Source organism: Sorex araneus, chromosome 2 (assembly GCF_027595985.1).
Source record: "Sorex araneus isolate mSorAra2 chromosome 2, mSorAra2.pri, whole genome shotgun sequence".
In the NCBI taxonomy this organism is placed as follows: Eukaryota; Metazoa; Chordata; class Mammalia; order Eulipotyphla; family Soricidae; genus Sorex; species Sorex araneus.
This window is the reverse complement of record NC_073303.1, coordinates 37769662-37789702: the sequence shown is the minus strand read 5'-3', so window position 1 is coordinate 37789702 and position 20041 is coordinate 37769662. Positions and strand designations below refer to the sequence as shown.

General features: G+C 44.6%; 2 pseudogenes; both read right to left on the bottom strand.

Moving 5' to 3' along the window:
- Nucleotides 1–1637: 1637 nt before the first annotated feature.
- On the bottom strand, nt 1638–2318 carry LOC129401946 (U2 small nuclear ribonucleoprotein B''-like; annotated as a pseudogene).
- A 2655-nt stretch (nt 2319–4973) lies between these two features.
- On the bottom strand, nt 4974–7886 carry LOC129401658 (patr class I histocompatibility antigen, A-108 alpha chain-like; annotated as a pseudogene).
- Between the last annotated feature and the right edge of the window lie 12155 nt (nt 7887–20041).

Sequence of the window (20041 nt, the reverse complement as noted above, 5' to 3'; positions counted from 1 at the left end):
TGCTACCAATGTCCTTCTTAAAATCTATTAGCAGTTGTTTTAAGTACTTAGCTTAAAACATTGGGTGCATATATGTTTTGAAGTGTGAGGGGCTGGAGCAATAACACAGCGTGTAGGGTGTTTGCCTTGCACGTGGCCGACCCGGGCTCGATTCCCAGCATCCCATATGGTCCCCTGAGCACCGCCAGGAGTAACTCCTGAGTGCAGAGCCAGAGTAACCCCTGTGCATCGCCAGGTGTAACCCAAAAAAGAAAAAAAAAAGAAAAGTGTGATTAATTCCTGCCGTACATATCCCTTGATTATTAAAAAATTGCCTTTGCTGTCCCTTCTAATCTTTTTCAACCTGAAGCCTATATTGTCTGATACTAGTATGGCCACCCCAACTTTTTTGAGGTAGTTGTTTGCTTGCAGGATTCTTTTCCACCCTTTGAGTCTCTGTTTGCTCCGACTGCTCACATGTGTTTCTGGTAGGCAGCAGAATGTTCGGTTCAGTTTCTGAATCCAGTTTGCCATTCTGTGTCTCTTAATTGATGCATTTAGACCATTGACATTGAGAGAGATGATTGTCAACAAATGGAGATTGAGATGTGAGTCCAGAGTGCTGGGAAAGGGGAAAATAACTGTGCCCTTGAAAACCACGCCCCTTGCCATACTGTAGGTCAGAGGGATGCTGGGAGGTGTTGCATCAGAATTCTGGGTTGGGGCGTGTGCGGAGACTGGGTCCCTGGCGGGGAGGTCCACACACCTGATGGAAGGAGCTGGCAGGGCTGAAAATTGACTACTCCTCCGCGGGGTACTGGGAAAAAGTTATTTAATAATGTTTTAAGGTAAAATTAAGGAAGAAATTAAGAAACCCACCTAATTCTAGCTAATTTAATGTTTTTCAAGTATTGCCAATGCAAGTGTCCAATGTACAACTTAGTGTTGAGGCTAAGATTGCTTATTTGAAGATATTAAAATAACATCATGTCAAACTTGAATTCTGTTACTTAAAAAGATATCAGCTCAATTCAAAAGATTCAAAAAGCATTGTACTGATACTATGTGTGTGGCCAGGAAAAAAATTGTCTCTGATAAAGACAAGGACCTTACTTTTCTATATTTCCGAAATCATATGTGTACATACAGTGACATTAGTGAAAGTTTCCTACATACTAAAGAGAGACCATTCTTTTAAACAAAATTTCTATGACAGTATTTTGTGATAGTTATTTTAAAAGCACACCTTTCTGACCTGTTTTGCTCTATCTACAAAAGGACATGAAATAAATAAATTTCGTCAAGACACAGATCATGCCTAATTTAGAAAGCCCTTTTCTTGAGATTGCAGTGTGAAAGTATTTAATTCACTATATAAGTATGCTGCTTTTAAAATAATTATAAAAATATACACAGAGTTAAACATCAACTTTTCTTTTTTTGACATAGAATACAAATAAAGCCTTATTGTATAAAACTAAGGCCTTACACATTTCCAACCTCAGAAGACTAGGTAATCTTAAGTCCACGAAAATTTCACTCTTCCTTCCTCTCTCATCCATCTCCAATTATCACAATGCCCAGAACAAATGCTACCTAAAAAAAGAAAAACAACCTATAAATAACACCAAGTCCTTTAAACACAACAATCTCAAATGTTATTTCTTGGCCCAGGTAATCTTCATGTTGTGGGATGGTGTGATCTTAAATCCCTGTCAGGCATCCCTGGCAGCTCCAGCCTGACCATCGTTTTCAAATTCAACAAAAGCAATGTCATCTCTTCCAGGTACCAAATGGACTTCTTTAAACTAAGGGACTTGATTAAACAGCATGGATAACATCATCTCATTAGTCTCTCCTGGCAAATTATTGAGGAATAAAATATAGTTTGAAGGGTAGTTAGGAACCTGAGGATTTTGTGCTAATTTCCTTGTGTATTAGCTGAACTTGGGTTCCCAGACCAGGCTTCATGTTTGCAATTGCTGCAGTCTGCTCCACAGTTTTGGCTTTTTCCTTTTTTTTTTTCTTCTTTTCTTTCTCAGCAAAAGAGCCACGCATCTTGTTATTATATCAGAATCTATTTTTGCATACTGAATTCACATTCGTTTACCCAAAAATGGAAATCCTTGTAACCACCTTAAGGCATTAATGGATGAACCAAGTTCCTTAAACATAACAAAAGCTTGTCCCTCATCTTCATGGTCTTTAAAGCCACAATATCTACCTTATGCCCAAACTGAGAAAACAGGGTATATAGGCATCTCTTTAGTTTTTCTTTTTTTTTAAATTTTGTCATTCATATTATTGATAGAGATTGTACGATTTGGTCTAATATCCATGTTTTGAGTCAAACTTTTCAAACACCCAGGAGACAGAGGGCGGGAGCACAGGGCAAAACATCAACTTTTTACATCAATTCTTCAGAGGCTTGACTAGCACACAATTTTTATCTTTAGCCCAATTATAGCGCTCTTTACTATTTTATTAGTCATCCTTGAGAGTAAAGAAGCTATTATTAATTTGTATAATATATTAAACAAATTTTTCTTTGAATGATGAGAAAATATTAAAATATTAAATATGTCCTATATTATTTTAGTATGAAAGTAGAAATATTTGCAAATATTACCGCTTATTCCTTTTTTTTTTTTTGCTTTTTAGGTCACACCTGTCAATGCACAGGGGTTACTCCTGGCTCTGCACTCAGGAATTACTCCTAGTGGCACTCGGGGGACCATATGGGATCATGGGAATCGAACCTAGGTCGGCCACGTGCAAGGCAAACACCCTACCCGCTGTGCTATCACTCCAGCTCCTTATTCTTCCTTTTACTGGGAAATTTACATTTCTGCCACTCACATAATACTTATTTCCTCAAAATATATCCCCCTTTTTAATCATATAACAGGTATGTTTGTGACAGTTGTACCCCAACAAACAACAAACACACACACACACGTACAAGCACACACTTCTTACTTCTGTCATTATAATGTCAATGAAGGGAAAAGAAAAAAATACATTTAAAAAGTAAAAGGAAGAAGTAGAAGAGAAGAAACTGAAGCTAATATGAATAACAGTTACAAGACTCAGAAAACAAAGTTGATGTAAGCAATATCTATAGAACAGCAGAAACAGGAAAACTTTATTAATACTTAATACTTTGTAACAATAATCCTAAAATTGGTGGCTTAGAACAATTGTCTATTAGCTCAAAGAGATAAAACCCAGTAAAATCAGATGGTGATGGAAGAATCTAGGGGAACAAAGGAGTTAAAGGATTGAATCAAACATTAGTGTGGGTGTAGCAACAGAATTGACTTTGATAGTCCAGTCTACATCCTCTAAGTGAAGCCAAGATGAGGTTAAACTCAGAAGGAATTTATTAGGGGAAGCCCTAAGAAGGGAATTTTTATCATAGATGCCCTAAAAAAGTATGAGAGTCCCAGGATTATTAACCAGCTTTACATATGAGCTTTTTAAAGTATATTCTCAAAAATAAACTTTAGAGGATGGGCAGAGAGAACTGAAGGGCAGTTGCAAATACAATTGAGAGGGTCACTCCAGAAATGTGTGGACTTAGCCAAGGCAGAAGTTCTATGTGAAAGTGAGGAATGTGGTGGGTAAGCTTGGGATTCTGCACAATTATCTCAACTGAGGTTGTGATTTTGAGGTTTATAGTAACACACATTTTTGCTTCATTCTCATTTCTGGTAGAGAGCCTTTAGAACTCTTGGAATTTCCTGTGGTCAGAGCTTTAGACACATATTCAGTTCTAATATTTGTCTTATCCTGTGCTTCCTGACACAGGGCTCCTGCAACTTCATGAATTTGGGGGGATACAGTGGATGGACTCCTGAAAAGAGCTGGTCACTGGAAATCAGCTCACAGAATATTGTGTACTGCCCCCCACCCCCCCTCTTGAAAACGCAGAAGAGCTGAAAATAATAAATAAAAAATATATGTATTATGTATGTTTTAGATATATATATGTCTGTAAAGATATGTTTCCCCTCTAAGATTGGTTGCCTTCTACTTTAAAGCCCACTAAATGTGCTACTCCTGGAATATTAGGTGTGAGGTAAACATTCTGAGTGGCTACAAATGCAGCCCAAGGTCCAGGAGAAAGTTTACTCATGGGTGAGGCTCTTGAGAAGCACTTGCAGTTTGTGGCAACTGACGCTTGTTTCTAAACTGAAGTTAAAATTTACAGTAGGATATATGTTCTCATTATATTAGTGTTTGTTGTGGGTCAAACAATCTCTGGGATAGAGAATTTAGAAATTTTTTAAATAGAACAACACACTGGGATTTCAGGAGATGACACAGGAGTTAGAGGGAGCCTGAGCTGAAGTGCAGGGTGAGGCAACAACCTTGCACGTGGCCAACCTGAATCTGATCCCCATATGGTTCCCTGGGCCTGCCAGGAGGGATCCGTGAGTGCACAGCCAGGACTGTGCCCCTCTCCCCACAACGCAACAAAGGAGTGAGAGGTGCATCATAGCCAACAATGACTGAGAAAGAGACAGACTGGGCACACCTCTGTCCCCTCCCTTTCCCTCACAGCCTCTCGGGTCATATGTGCAATAGACTAAAATCAAAAGAGAAAACACATGGAAGGTCTCAGGATTTCCATTTGTTTCTTCTCAAATTTCAGGGATCTCCTTTATTAACCCTCAACCCCACAAAACAGGTTTAGAAAAATGCAAATCAGATGCAGATTTCAGTAGGGGAGAAACATTATTCAGGAAAACAAGAAAACAAGAAGCTAACACAGATGGAGACGGCTGAGTCCTGTCTCTGCTGGCACAGCCCAGAGCATCCGGGAAGAGAACGCAGGTCAGTGTGGAGGGCCTGGTGGGAAGGGTTGGGCCAGTCTCCCCCCTCACAGTATGTGATAGGACACAGACACACTCATGTCCCAGGGCAGAAAGAGAATCAGCATTTCTTGAGTCACAACTTTGGGATGTGAGGAACCCAGCGGGGCAGCTGCCTCACACTGTGAGAGAAAAGAATGAAGAGACCCAGGTGAGTGACAGAAGTGGTGACATCCTGAGCAAGCTCCCAGCATCCATCTCAAAGAACCCCCAAACCCAGTCCTGTCCCCTCTGCCCAATCCTGCCCACTCCAGCCTCCAGAGTCTCACCTCTAGTGTTCAAGAGAGACTCATCAGAGCCCTGGGCATTGTTGCTGTCTGAGGAAGAACAAACAGGCCAAGGTCAGACCCCAGGGGATGGGACTAGGAGAGGATCTAGGGATGTGGGGGCTCCTGTGGGCTCCTGTCTCTGTCCCCAGGATTCCAGGGCCACAGCCCTGCCCAAACTTACTTGCAGCCTGAGTGCACTGTTCTCCTTCCTCACCTGTCAGAAGGAAACAGCCCAGAGAAGGTCGGGGAGAGAAATGGGTCCTGAGGCCTCAGAGTTCTCTAGGCCCGGACCCAAGGAAGTGTCAGAACTCTGAACATTGAGGGCAGGACAGGAAACACACAAGAAGGAGACGCTCCAGGACTAAGCAGCCTCTCCTGGCGGTCTGTTCTGACAGGGACAGTCCCTGTGATCTGGGACCCTGGGAACCAGGTTCGTCCCCAGCTTCTGGAAGTGAAAGTGTCTTTCCAGAGCAAACCTGACAGCGGCACACACAGGGGAGTGTGAGCAACAGCACAGGGGCGGGTGGTGCTCCCGCTAATGAAGCAGGAGAGCTAATATGGGGGGAGACCCCCAAAGTGGGACAAGACTCAAGACTTGCCGTGTTGGACAGATTCCCCCAAACCCACCCCCATCTTACCTGAGCACTTCCTCCTGGAGATCACAGCTGCCACCACAGCTCCAGTGACCACAGCCCCGAGGACAGCCAGGCCAACAATGATGCCCACAGTGAGGATGGTGGGCTGAGAAGGGGGCTCTGGGAAGGGAGGAAGGAGAGGGTCTGACCCCCAGCCCCAGCCTGACCCTCAACAGTTCCCCAGAGGGGCCAACCTTGATTCCCTGAGAACAGACTCTGTGCCCGTCCCCCTCCTCACCCCATCTCAGGGTGACAGGCTCCGGCAGCCCCTGGTGCTGCACACGGCACGTGTATCTCTGCTCCTCTCCAGAAGGCACCAGCACAGCCGCCCACTTCTGGAAGGTTCCATCCCCTGAAGGCCTGGTCTCCACCAGTTCTGTGTCCTGGGTCAGGTCCTCCCCATCACGCTGCCAGGTCAGGGTGATGTCGGCAGGGTAGAAGCCCAGGGCCCAGCACCTCAGGGTGACCTCCCGGTCAGAGAAGAGGTGGTGGGTGATGTGGCTTCTGGGGGCTTCTGAGGAGGAACAATGAGAAAATTCACACTTTGGGCCACTTTCACAGTGAGGCTGAACAGGATAATTGGTTTGGGAAGGAGGTAAAAATCCAGACACAAACTTGACTGGGGAAACTGGATAAAATCTTAATTCCTTGGAAAGTTCTAGAAGAGGGTTTGGGAAGGAGGTTAGGGTCTCTCAGGAGACACTGACTCTGTCCTTCCCCAGGTAGAGGGTGAGTGACTGAGGGAAGCAGGAGTCAGAGCTGAGATCTGAGAGAGTTCACAGATGACTGCTGGGTCCCAGGATACCCACATTCATTATTTCAGAGAAGGTCACCCCATCCCCACCCTTGCACACAGAGTAACTTCAAGGTCCTGTGGACACAGGGAGGCCTGAGGGGAGGGCGGGTCTCTGTGGTACAGTACATGGAAACTATTCGGGTCTGTCCCTCTCCTGACTGAAGAAGGGGCACTGTTCGGACACTGAACCCCACTATGTCCCCCCTTGTGGGGAGTTGCCCCTGCCCAGTGGCGGTCAGGGAGTCTTCACCCTCCGGGTACCGAGTACCTGCGCGCAGCAGCGTGTCCTTCCCGTGCTCCAGGTATCTGCGGAGCCACTCCACGCACCTGCCCTCCATGTAGTTCCTCTTGGTCTCAGCCACACCCGCCTGCTCCAACTTGCTCTTGCTGATCCAAGCCTGCGTGCCCGCCGCCGCCGTCCAGGAGCGCAGGTCCTCGTTCAGGGCGATGTAGTTGGCGCCGTCATAGGCGGATTGATGGTACCCGCAGGAGGCGCCCGTCGGACTCCACGTCGCACCCGTACATCACCTGGAGGGTGTGAGAGTCTGACCCGCCCGCACAGATTAACCCCGAACCGAAAACGAAACCGGGGCCCGGTCCCAGTGGCGCCTCCCGGTCAAGGGTCCGGGGCGGGTCCCTCAGCCTCGGGGACGCTCGGGCCCGCCTCGTGGCGACCCAGCCTGTCCCCGTGTTGGCTCGTCCCTGCCCGTCCGCGCTCACCCGCCTCGCTCTGGTTGTAGTAGCCGCGCAGGATGTTCTGGTGCACTCGGAAAGTCTGTGCGTTTTCCTTGGCGATCCGCGTCTCCAGCTCCCAGTACTCGGGTCCCTCCTGCTCCACCCACGGCGCCCGCGGCTCCATCCTCGGACTCGCCGAGTCGCTGTCGAAGCGCACGAACTGCGTGTCGTCCACGTAGCCGACTTCGATGTAGCGGGGCTCCTCGCCGGGCCGGGACACGGCGGTGTAGACATACCGCAGGGAGTGGGGGCCTGGGGGAGGGGAAGGGGTGAGACCCGGCCCGACCCGCCGCCCCGCGCGCCCCGTGTTAGGGTGAGGGAAAGGGAGAGGTAAGGGAGGGGGGACCGAGAAGGGCGAGACTTAGGGGTTCCGGAGAAATTGAAGGTTGGGGGGACAAGGAGGAACACATGGGGGCATCCGGCAGGGACCCGGAGGAAAAACTCCTTTTCGGGGGTCCTGCACATCAGTGCCTGGCAGTCTCCACCCTCCCCCCACTGCAACGAACTCCCCTCCCGACCCCGCACTCACAGCCCGGGTCTGGGTCAGGGCCAGGACCCCTGAAAGCAGCAGCAGGAGGGGTGGGGGCTCCCACATACTGAAGGAAGCAGGCTGGTCTGACTCCCTCTAGAGTGCAGTCAGTTTATAATCGGGAGTGTCGCGGACACTGATTGGCTGATCTAGACAGAGATGCCCAATGGGGTTGAGGACTGGGGCCTCGTTACGAGTATCCGGGCAGAAGGTGCTGACACAGGTTGCTCCGGGAGAAGTGAAACTCTGGGGAGACCAGGAATCCCCAAGCCAGATCTCCCATCCCCAACAACACCCTGTGGACACTGGGAGCCACACCTGAAACCTGGGACTTCACCTGTTCAAGGGGCTTCGCCCTCTCACCTGCTCCCTCACCTGATCTTTGTCGCACTGTGTCCCGTGTCCAGGGCTGAGACTGACTCATCGATTTTTCATGGTTTTCATTTCAGTATCTCGCTACAATCTTACAAGTTCGTGAGGACCCCAGAGACGCTTCTGTGCGTTCAGGTTATGCCTGTCAGTGTTTGCCGGCCAAGGAATCTCAGTTAAAGACACTTTATTGTTGGTGGTGACGATTTTTTTTCTTTTGGCCACACCAGGCAACACTCAGGAGTAACTCCTGGCTCTGTGCTCAGGGATCACTCTTGGTAGGTTCATCGGACCATATGTGGTGCCCTGGATCAAACCCATGTTGGCCACCTGCAAGGCAAGCAACTTACCTTCTGTAATATCTCTCCTGCGCAGTTAAAGCCTGAAAATGACTTCAACTGGGATAATATCAACAACAGGTTAATGCTAACAGGAAGACTTTTGGGTGAAGGTCACACCCAGTGATGCTCACTGTCTCTGTACTCAGGAATTACTCCTGGCAGCGCTCAGGGGAACATATGGGATGCAGGCAATAGAACCTATTTCTGGCAAGGTGCAAGGTAAGCTCCTTACCTGTTACACTATCTCACCAGCCTTAGAAAGTCTCTTGAAGAAAAACCATATTAGATTTTTGCCAGGGACCAGCACCAGCTGAGCAGGCCTGATCCATGGATGCCATGAGGACTAAGAAAGAGGCAGAAATGCGAGCGAAAAGCATTCAGTGAGGGGCTCACAGCCTGTGCACTGATCCCTGACTCTTTTCCGTGAATCAAATTTATTACTTAAGATCCATATTCATCAGAACATTCTTTGTACAAATACCAAGAATTGTATAAAATATAATATTTATATATAATATAAGGATAGACTTTTACACATCCAAGGGGATGAACATCTTTGTAATGGGCTTTTTCAAGGGGAGATTCTTTCAGGAGTGGGAGTAGAGATAGAGCAGATATAGAACCCTCCCCTACAACCCCCCTTGCAGGTCAATATTCCACCTCTGATGCAAGTATTCTGGGTTGAAGAGTTCCATAAAGGTCCCATAAATTTCCCATGAAGAACCAAGGGGTCCCACAAGAACATCTTCTCCATCTCCTTTATTTATCTAGTCCTCAGCAGTTTTTTTTTTTCAGCAGAGAAATGGCCAGGTTCTTCGAGTACTCTTGAGAAGAACGCCAAGCTCTAAATCTTCCATGTAGACCAGTCAGGACTGGGCTCTGGGCCCTCCTCAGAATGGGGTTGGGCAGTTCCCCAAATTCCCCAGCCACCCTCCCTTGCCCAGGGACAACAGCGTCCACCCACACCCAAAGTTTCAGGCATAGAAATGGCCCAGCTCCACACCTGAACCTCATCAAGCTGCCAAGCCACCAAATGCTTCCAGTTTCTAGAGCGACAACAAATTCCATAGTAGTTTGAGCCACCTGACCCCAGCCCAGTAGGAAAACAGCAGATTTGACAAAAAGTTGTGTAAGATATTGCAAACCACAATGTTCAAAAGGAGAGAGTGTGTGTGTGAGAGCGAGAAGTAAAGCACCGACCATAGAGGCAGTTTTGTAAGGGTCCATATCTCAGAGATTCAATAAAAACATTAAACAAATTGTTTCATAGAAGCCCACCAGGCTCAGTGAGCAAAATTAGTAACACAAAAGGTTGAGAGGGACAAAACATCCAGTAAACACTCAGACACTCATCTTTAATAACACCATTGTGAGTTAGAACAATGATCACAGATTGACTTCTATTGATCTATTTTTCAATACTTTCTTCTTGCAACAAGCAATATAAGGTAAATTATTTTGTGCCCACTAGGGAGTCAGGTTTGGGGTGGGGAGGAAATGCCCTATGTGCAGCCAAAATAATGAGCAGTTCAGCCAAGTGTGTCAACACCACAGCTGACATGTTCAACCTCAGAGCCAGTCTACCTGTGCGACCTCAGAGAGCCAATCCACGTGTGCAAACTTAGAGTGCTAGAACTCAAGTGCCACCTCATTCATCCCAGAAAATACTGGCACTACAAGGGAATTATTTAATGCTGGGATGATTTTATGTTCTAGCATGAGTTGTAACAAGCATGTGTTGAACTAAATTTCTTTGTGCCTGCTTACAGGGCAGGCTGAGGTGCTGGGTGGGAAACTAGGGACTTTGTGATTGTATTAGGCACTATGGTGGTGGTGAGATGCAGAAACTGCATTAATACTATACATGTCACCTTAATTACAACAGTAGATATAGTTGTATGTACAAAATAAAACACATATCTTGAAATAGATAAACTGATGAACGTGATGAACTGATGAACTGGGATATTCTCATTCAGAGCTGTAAATTCATTCTTACAAAAGTGCCTAATATCATCCCCCATCTCCTTATGCTACTTATGTTATTGACATTTATTCTCCTCGTTCACCTAACCCCCCTCCCAACGAGTACCTATGCTCCTTGTTCTCTTTCCCACACTGTTTCTTTAGAATTAATCCCTCTGTAACGCTCACACTAAGAACTGTTCTTTAGGTTCTATGAAACTTTCAATTTTGTTTGTTTATTTTGGGGTAACCATCATCAGTGATGACCAAATGGCTCCTGCACTCTCTGAAGTGCTGTTGAGAATGACACTGTGTCTGTGGGCTTCTGACACCCCTGGCCTTGGCCACCACACCCAAACTGAGGGGCTTTCTCCAGTGTATAGCAGAGCAGCCTCCTTACAATGCCACGTCACCCAAGACTCAGCCAGGGGAAACTCTGGGAGACATGACTGGGATTTCACTTGGGGTGAGTGATTCTGGGATGGGATCCTAGGAAAGAAAAGAAAGCAGTAGCATTGAAATATAGTGTAGAGATTCGTGATATTGTCCTGACATGGACATATCAGCTGTAGAAATGTGGTAGCGATAAAAGATGAATAAGTTTCCTAAGAAAAGGAACAGGGAGTGGAAGGAAAGTTACCTTGCAGTTTCTAGGTTGGCATCATGGACTGAAGAAAGAGGTCCTGGGGCCATGATGGAACCTCAGACAGAGCACAAGGCCCCAGAGGTTTCACTTCCTCAACTCTCGGCCTGGCCCCAGATCTTTACCCCAGGACTGCTCTGAAGGCACCTTCATCCCATGGGTGTCCTCCTCCAGGTCAGCATTTCAGCCTGAGTCAGCCTGAGTAGTCCCTGCAAAGTAGGAGCAAGCAGAGCAGTGGTGCCCCCGTGTGGCCATAGCTCAGGAAGACAACTCAGTCCGAATTGTGCTTTCTAGCAGGGAGCACTCCATGAGCTCCTCTCTGTGCACACTAGGGGGCGCCCTGTGGTGTCTGCAAGAATTCACTGGAGTGCCTCTGGCTTTTGATGTCTTTTGAGATTTATTCCTGGGTCTCTGAAGCAAGGCCAGTAATAGAGTTTACAGGGTGGCGATGGAGCTGGTTTGTGAGGGCAAGTGCCAGTGCTGCCACGTGTATTGAGAAGTGGTGGGAGGCAGCCCAAACCAACTGCATGAGAGCTTGGAAATTCCAGTCACAAAACCCGCATACCCGAATTTTCAGCAGATTATATCTTGGTGAGGTCCGTCCTGAGACAGTGGAGTCAGGCTGGGAATATGGCAGGGATTTTGGATTGTGGAAGCAAGAGGCTCCTGGGGGCTCTGCTCGGGCAGGCACAGGCCAACCTGCCCCCCTCGATTTACTCCAGTCTATTCAGCCATGCGCAGGTGTGAGATTAACTGTGGCTTTTGGTCTCTTTTGAGATTTATCTCTGGGTCTCTGAGATAAGGCCAATAAATAAGCTTATATAGCCGAGTCAAAGGTGCTTTGTGAGAGTGGCTCCCAATACCTAACTTTTGGCTGTTTAATTTCTTGGTAAACCTGGTTCCAAGTTGTTGGGGTCCAGCCAAAGTTACAGCAGCAATTTTAGGGTGTCAGGAAGCCTGAAGACACCACCAGGCTGCTGATGCACTCACCATACAGGTACGGGTTGCCCCATCAATGGCGTCATACTCTCCAGGAGAAAAGATATTAAGAAATTTTTCCATCTAGAATAAGACCCCTTAACACCAATGGGAGAATGAAAAGACCCAGAGAAGGGGAGCAAGGCCTGTGCAGCCTGGAGACATCGGCGCTGTGCACTGGTTCTTGAGTTTCCTGATTTCCACAGTATTTGAGAGCAATAGCTGTAGGCCATAGCACTGCTACCAGGAACCTTTTGCTGGAGAGGTGAATTTAAAAAAATCTAGCATATGAAAGGTGTTAGTGTGTTGTTTATGAAACCTTTCAGCAACAGCACTGTAAACAACAGTACAAAACTTTTAAAAAATGTTGGAGCCGGAGTGTTAGTACAGTAGGTAGGACATTTCCCTTGCTTGCATCTGACCAGAGTTTGATCCGAGATATCACATATGATTCTCTGAGCACTAACATGAGAATTCCAGAGTGAGAAGCCAGGAGTAATGCTGGCCAAAAACGAAACAAAACAAGAACCTAAAAACCTTCCCCTCATAGAGACAGACTGGTGGGTGGGAGGCAAGTTGCCTGGAGGGCAGGGGCTGTTGGAAGAGATGAAGGAAACAGTGTTTAAACATTGTATGCCTGAAACCAAATCATAAGTAAATTTGTAATTTTACTGTAACTGAATAAAAAGAGAGAGAACAATAATCCAGCATAGATGAACAGTCTAATGCACAGACTTGACTGTGGATTTTTAAACATTTCTCTGTCAGTGACCAAAAATCCTCTTGTTGAGGCAGCATCTCCACATTTTTTGTGTAGGGAAGAGAGTGCAGTAGGATGTCTTAAAATTGATGAAAAAAAAAAAAACCTCTCTCCTCCAGAGGGGAGCATACCATGACACTGGCCATAATCATGGCACCAGATCCCATGCCAGGCTATTTCACTTGGAGTGTCCTAAAGGGGGTCGGGTGAGAGCCCTCCCCACCGGTATGACCCAGCCCCTTCAGCTGAAAACCTCCAGAACCCAACGACCGCCACGCTCAAGGCTTCTCTCCACATGCGCAGGCCGAGCCTCACCCACGAATAAACCTATTCCTGGACCATGCGGCTGCAAAAGCAACCATGCAACAAATCATAGGATACACCCTACCCATACTCCAAGAGTACCGCACCACATTTGATGGGATTCACAGTAGTAGGCAATCAATCTTAGAGGGAATTATATATATATGTATATATGTGTATATATATATATATATATATATATATATATATATATATATACTCCGAGCAGTATAGGCTGGAGCAATAGCATAGTGGTAGAGCATTCACCTTTCATGCAGCCGACCCGTGTTCGATTCCTCTGCCTCTCTCAGAGAGCCCGGCAAGCTACCAAGAGTATCGCGCCTGCACGTCAGCGCCTGGCAAGCTACCTGTGACGTATTCGATATGCCAAAAACAGTAACAATAATCTCATAATGAGAGATGTTACTGGTGCCCGCTCAAACAACGGGATGACAGTGACAGTGTATATAAACAGATATATTTACAAAAGCAACACAAGGCTCAACCTTTAACAACATGATAGTGATCTCTTATAGAAGGTCTTAATTGCCCCTGTCAAAATAGAACAACTTTCACACTCTTACCTTTAAGGATACCTTTTTGTAGCATCTTCAGTGGTTTTTCATAACAAGCAATACAAAGCACATTATTTCAGTTCTGAAAGCACATTATTTCAGTTCTGTTTTGGTACAGGAATTAGGGTTCAGGATGGAAACATCTGAAATATGGTTGTGGGAAGGTGTAATGGTGGTGGGATTGATGTTCGAATGTTAAATGTAACCAAATATTGTGAACTACCATATAAAATTTTAAAAAAGAACCTCTTTGGGGCTGGAGAGGTAGAGCTTGCATACATGCATCCACACCCAGTTTGATCATCACCCAGTTCTTGGCAAGCAAATCTGCTTATTGGTGTCACTGTCAGATCCAGGTGAAGAAGATCTTGGCCATGGGGCTGTGTGACTTGGAGCGACATGGAATCCCTGCTCGAGGGAGAAGCATTGTGCAGCCCAAAAGCAGGTCCTCAGCAGCCAGGACAGCCTCTAGCTAACACTAAGTCTCAGCCAGGCCTCAGTTTCTGTTTCCCCAAAGCAGGACTTGCAGATTCTGGTAAACTCCCAGTTGAGTAATTTGCCGAGATAAGAATTTGGGCAGTTGGGTTTGGCCGGTCATGAGGGATCACTGTACCCTCCCTATAAATTGTTACTAGCCATTGTCTAGTTGCTGACCACTGTTGTTGTAATAGGTCAGATGGTAAAAATAGACCAGTATACAAATTCCTTTTTCATTCTGAACCCTGTATAAACTGCTTGTGATTGGGAGCCAGAGTCCTTGTCAAGACTCCACTGCGTTGGATGAGATTTTGACCATAACTCGAGCTAGCAATGGCTTGGGCTAGTAATAAAGTTTCTTTGCTTTTGCATTACCATGTGTGAACTTGATGTCTCTGCAGCTGGGGATCTGAAACTCAGGCACAACGGCATCAGAATCAAACAGGCTTTGTGATGTCTGTGGTAGCAGATGCCCGGGACTGGGAGGAGGTGATACTGGTTTCTTGGAGAATGTGGCGCAGTTGCTGAACTTTCTGTTTCCCTCTTAGGAATCCCCCTAGAACAGTTATCCTGGGCTCCTGCTATAGGGTTATGGGCTGTCTCATTGTACTCAATATCGGTTTTGATGAATAAACATCAGAATTTTGGGGGAGGCATAGGAGTGGACGGAGCTCTTACTTCCACACAGCCAACACAGGTTTGATCATTAACATACCATATGGCCTCTTGAGCATCACTAGGAGTGATCCCTGAGTACACGGCCAAGATAAGTCTTGAGAACAGCCAAGTGAGGCCCAAAGAACAAAAAAATACAAATTATTGATTATCTGTTTGATTGTTATTTTTCAGATCATTAAACATCAAGAGGATGGTTTTCAAAGTCTTTTCCAAGTAATTAAAAAATTTAGGATCTTGCTGAATTTTGTTGTCATTCACTGATATAGCTGAATTTCTCTCTCTTTCTTTCTCTTTCTCTCTGTCCCCCACCCCCATTGCTCCAAGTATTTCATCATCTGTGGGGAGTGGCTTCTGCTGCTCATGGCTCCCAGGCCTCTCTCTTCCGATCAGCGGGGTTCAGCTCCTGCCAGGGTCAGGTGGAGATCACTTGCCTCTACCTGAGGCATCTGCAGTGGGGACTCCTGCGACCTCTGCAGGGTGGGACTCCTGTGTCCAGGCATATCTCCTGCCCATAGTTTTCTTTCTTTATAGTCACACAAGGTCCCAGAGTAAACTAGTGGGTGATGGGACAGCCTTGACATTGCTCCTTGATGTGGTATAGGAAGTTTTAAAAAAGGAACATAATATTGAGAATGAGTTTTAAATAGTTGAGGCATTAACAAAAAGAACCAAACAAGCAAATCTGCCTATTAGTGACACTGACAGATCCAGATGAAGAAGTTCTTGGCCATGGGGCTGTGTGACTTGGAGGAACACAGAATCCCTGCTTAAGGGAGGGTTTTTGATTCAAGGAGTTGGTTCTTATGAAGATAAAGAGCACTGCATTTATTCCTTCTGCCATATCTCCTGGAGACATGCAGAACCAGCCCAGTTAGGCACTTTCTGCTCCGAGGCACCACTGGCACTGGGATGCCTCACTCTGGACCCTCTTCCACACAACAGCCCCTGGACATCAGGAAATTAGGAAAGAGCAAAGCAGACCAAGTAGCCACACCCCCCAAACACAGTAACACTGAGTGTGTCTGTCAGGGGGTGGGGGAAAGGGCCAGGAGAGGCAGTGACAGAAGAATGGGAAGACTCTGTGTCAGTGTAGGATGATCAGACAAACTACAGTATGTTGGCAGGAGAGACTTTAGGGAGTAAGGGAGCAAGACTCTGCCTCTTGTCCCTTGTCTGTAGGCAGATCTGTGTGTGAATATGTGACATAATTTGACGTCCTTGGGGAGGAATCAGTTAGACACTATAAAAATTTTTCTTTATTATAAATTAAGAGTTTTTTAAAGCCTACAACTATTTATGGAAAACAAACAGTGTGAGGATGATCTTTTTTTTTTTTTTGATAGACTGATACTTACACTGCCTCTGTGGAGCTACAGTAGCAGCTAAAAGAACTTACAGCTCTGAATGAGAATATCCCAGCAAAGAACCTTTCTTAGAACTGAGCCATTTGAGCTGTTATGATTCTTTATAAGCATCAAAGATATCACTTAAAACTTTTGAGAAGTCTGTGATGATTTGCCATCTGAGATTGATGCTAAGAAAGACCAGCTAGCAGATGCCCAGAGAAATCTGAAGCATGCTGAGGCTGATGCCCAGGGCATGAAGGATGCAAAGATCTAGAAGGTGGTAGAGTCAGAGAAGAAGATTATGCAGAGACTGGAGGAGCAATTAATGAAGGCTGAACAGTTTCAGACCAAGAAGAGAATAAACAACTTGTCTTGGGCACCTCCAAACTCAATGATCTGGACTCTAGAATTGCAGTCGCTTGGTGTAAAAACAGGAGCACTTGATTGAGAACATTTACAGCAAAACCCAGTGGGGGAAGTTTGCCTGAGCTGTGAATTTTTAACTTATTTTTAATTCTTTAAAATATCAAAATCTTTAAAAATCCTTAAGATCAGTAGACTGGGCTTGAAGATGGATGATGGGGAAGTGATTATAAGAATAATGAAATAATTAGTAACTGAAACCAATTTCCCATCATTATTTTTTCTGTATCCTTTCAGATAGATACCTTTTTTTTTCAAACCACAGTCTTTCATTGAAAGATGTATAAAATGTTCAAGAGGACAATAAATATAGAGAAAACTGAGTATTTAGTTCCAAATGGAAGACATATCAAGATTTTAGGACTTTTATTATTTTTATTGTAATTGTGTAAAAATGGGAAAAATTATAAAAATTGGAATAAAAATGTGAAACATTTTTGCCTTTTACACCAGTTTGGAGGCATTGTTACTTTAGAGCATGTACAGTCCATTTCCCACAGCTTTCCTCAAGTATCTATTTTCAGTGAATTCCCTTTTGATCAACTCTAGGTTTTTTTATAAAATAAATTTCTACAACTTGATAGTGAAAAAATTACTACAAAATCTTTCAGCAGCTTGAGCTTGGTCATCTATCCAAACAATATGAAAATGTTAACACATGAAAATTATATATAATCTGAATGTTTCTTTCAGTATAATTTACAGTAGCTAAAATATGGAATCAGAGTGCCCATTGAAAGGAAATTCAATAAAGAAGATAGATTGTTTGCATAATAGAGTACAGCTGAACACAGCTATAAAGAAGACAAAACTTTGATTTGCAAGAAAATTAGAAAAACTTTGTGATGCAAAGTAAGTTATAGGGAAAAAAGAGACAGGTATTGGATAATTTCCTCTACACATCTAAGGATAAAATAATTGGTGAGCAGACAAAACATAGACTTGCCAATGAATCTACTGTCATCTTAGATTTAAAATTATGGGAGGAGGAGGAGGTAGGGAAATATAAAGTGATTCCTCTGATGACCCAATGCTGCAGCACCTGCAAAGTCCTCCACAGTGCCTGCCCTCGGGCCACGGCACCTCTGATCTGGCATGAGATGACACAGTTTCACAGGTTTTCCTTTGGCCTTGATCATAGTGAGACCCTTCTTCCACAGACCAGGAACTGGTGTGGGGTCACCCAGCTGTCAGGCATAGAGATAACAATTACACAGCAGAGATTAGAGTAGTCAGGATAGATTTTTTGTTGTTGTTGAATCACCATGAGATACAGTTACAAAACTTTCATGTCTGAGTTACAATTACACAATGATCAAACACCCATCCTTCCACCAGTGCACATTCCCCACCACCAATCTCCCCAGTATATCCCCCCTTTCCCACCCTCCCCCTGCCTCGATGGAAGGTAGTTTGCCCCATACTCTCTCTCTACTTTGGGGCATTATGATTTTCAATACAGATACTGAGAGGTTATCATGAGTGGTCCTTTATCTACTTTCAGCACACATCTCCTGTCCCAACCGATCCCTCCATTTTCTTAGTGATCCCTTCTCTATTCCAGATGCCTTTCCCCGCTCCCCCCTGCCCTCACTCATGAGGCAGGTTTCCAATTATGGAGCAATCTTCCTGACCCTGTGTCTACTGTTCATGAGTGTCAGTCTCATGTTATGTTATTTTATACAAAACAAATGAGTGCAGTCCTTCTATATCTGTCGCTCTTTCTGACTCATTTCACTCAGCATGATACTCTTCATGACTTCATCTTTCGTAACAGCTACATAGTATTCCACTGTGTAGATATACAGAAGTTTCTTTAACCAGTCATCTATTCTTGGGCACTTGGGTTGTTTCCAGATTTTGGCTATTGTGAACAGTGCTGTAATGAACATATAGGTACAGATGTCATTTCTACTGCGCTTTTTTGCAGCCTCATGATATATTCCCAGAAGTGATATTGCGGGGTCATATGGAATCTCCATTTCTAGTTTTTGAAGGACTGTCCATATTTTTTTCCAGAAAGGTTGGACCAGTCGGCATTCCCAACAACAGTGAAAGAGTGTTCCTTTTACCCCACATCCATGCCAGCACTAGTTGCTCTTATAATTTTGGATGTGTGCCGGTCTCTGTGGTGTGAGATGATATCTCATTGTTGTTTTGATTTTCATCTCCCTCATGACTAGCTTTACTGAGCATTTTTTCATGTGCCTTTTGGCCATTTGTATCTCTTTTTTAAGGAAGTTTCTGTTCATTTCTTCTCCCCATTTTTTTATGAGGTTGGAGGCTTTTTTTTTCATGTACAATTCTACTAGTGTCTTGTATATCCTGGATATTAGTTCCTTATCAGATCGGTATTGGGTAAATATTCTTTCCCATTCTATGGGCTCTCTCTGTATATTGGTAACTGTTTCTTTTGAAGTGAAGAAGCTTCTTAGTTTGATGTAGACCCATTTGTTTATGTTTGTTTCCACTTGCTTGGTCAGTGTTGTTTTATCCTTAAAGATGTTTTTAGTGTCAATGTCAATGTTCTGCCTACATTTTCCTCTATGTACCTTATAGATTCATGCCAGATATTGAGGTCTTTAATCCACTTTGATCTGACTTGTGTGCCTGGCATTAGACAGAGGTCAGGGTTCATTTTTTGTTTTTTTGCAGTAGCTATCCATTTTTTCCAGCACCACTTGTTGAAGAGACTTTCCTTGTTCCTCTTCACATTTCTTGCTCCATTGTCAAAGATTTAGTGGTCATATAATTGGGAGTCTGTGACAGAATATACAGCTCTGTTCCATTGGTCTGTAGGTCTGTTTTTAGCCCAATACCATTCTGTTTTAATTACTACTGCTTTGTAGTACAGTTTGAATTTGGGGAAGGTGATGCCACCCATCTTCTTTTCCCCAATGATTGCTTAAGCTCTTCGTGGGGATTTATTGTTCCATATAAATTTCAGGAGTGTTCTGTCTATTTCTTTGAAAAATGTCATGGGTATCCTGATAGAGACTGCATTAAATTTGTATAGTGCTTTGGGCAGTATTGCCATTTTGATAATGTTAATCCTCCCTACCCATGAGTAGGGGATATGTCTCCATTTCCTACTGTCCACTTTTATTTCTTGAAGTACTGTTTTGTAATTTTCCTTGTATAGGTTCTTCACCTCTTTGGTTAAGCTTATTCTGAGGTACTTGATTTCCTGAGATACTATTGTGAATGGGATTTTTTTTTAACGTCTCTTTCATTACTTGTATATAAGAAAGTCATGATCTTTTGGGTGTTAATTTTGTAGTCTTTACTATACAGACCTATTATTTTTTAGGAGTTTTTGTGTAGAGTCCTTAGGGTTTTCTAAGTATAGTATTAGAGAGGATT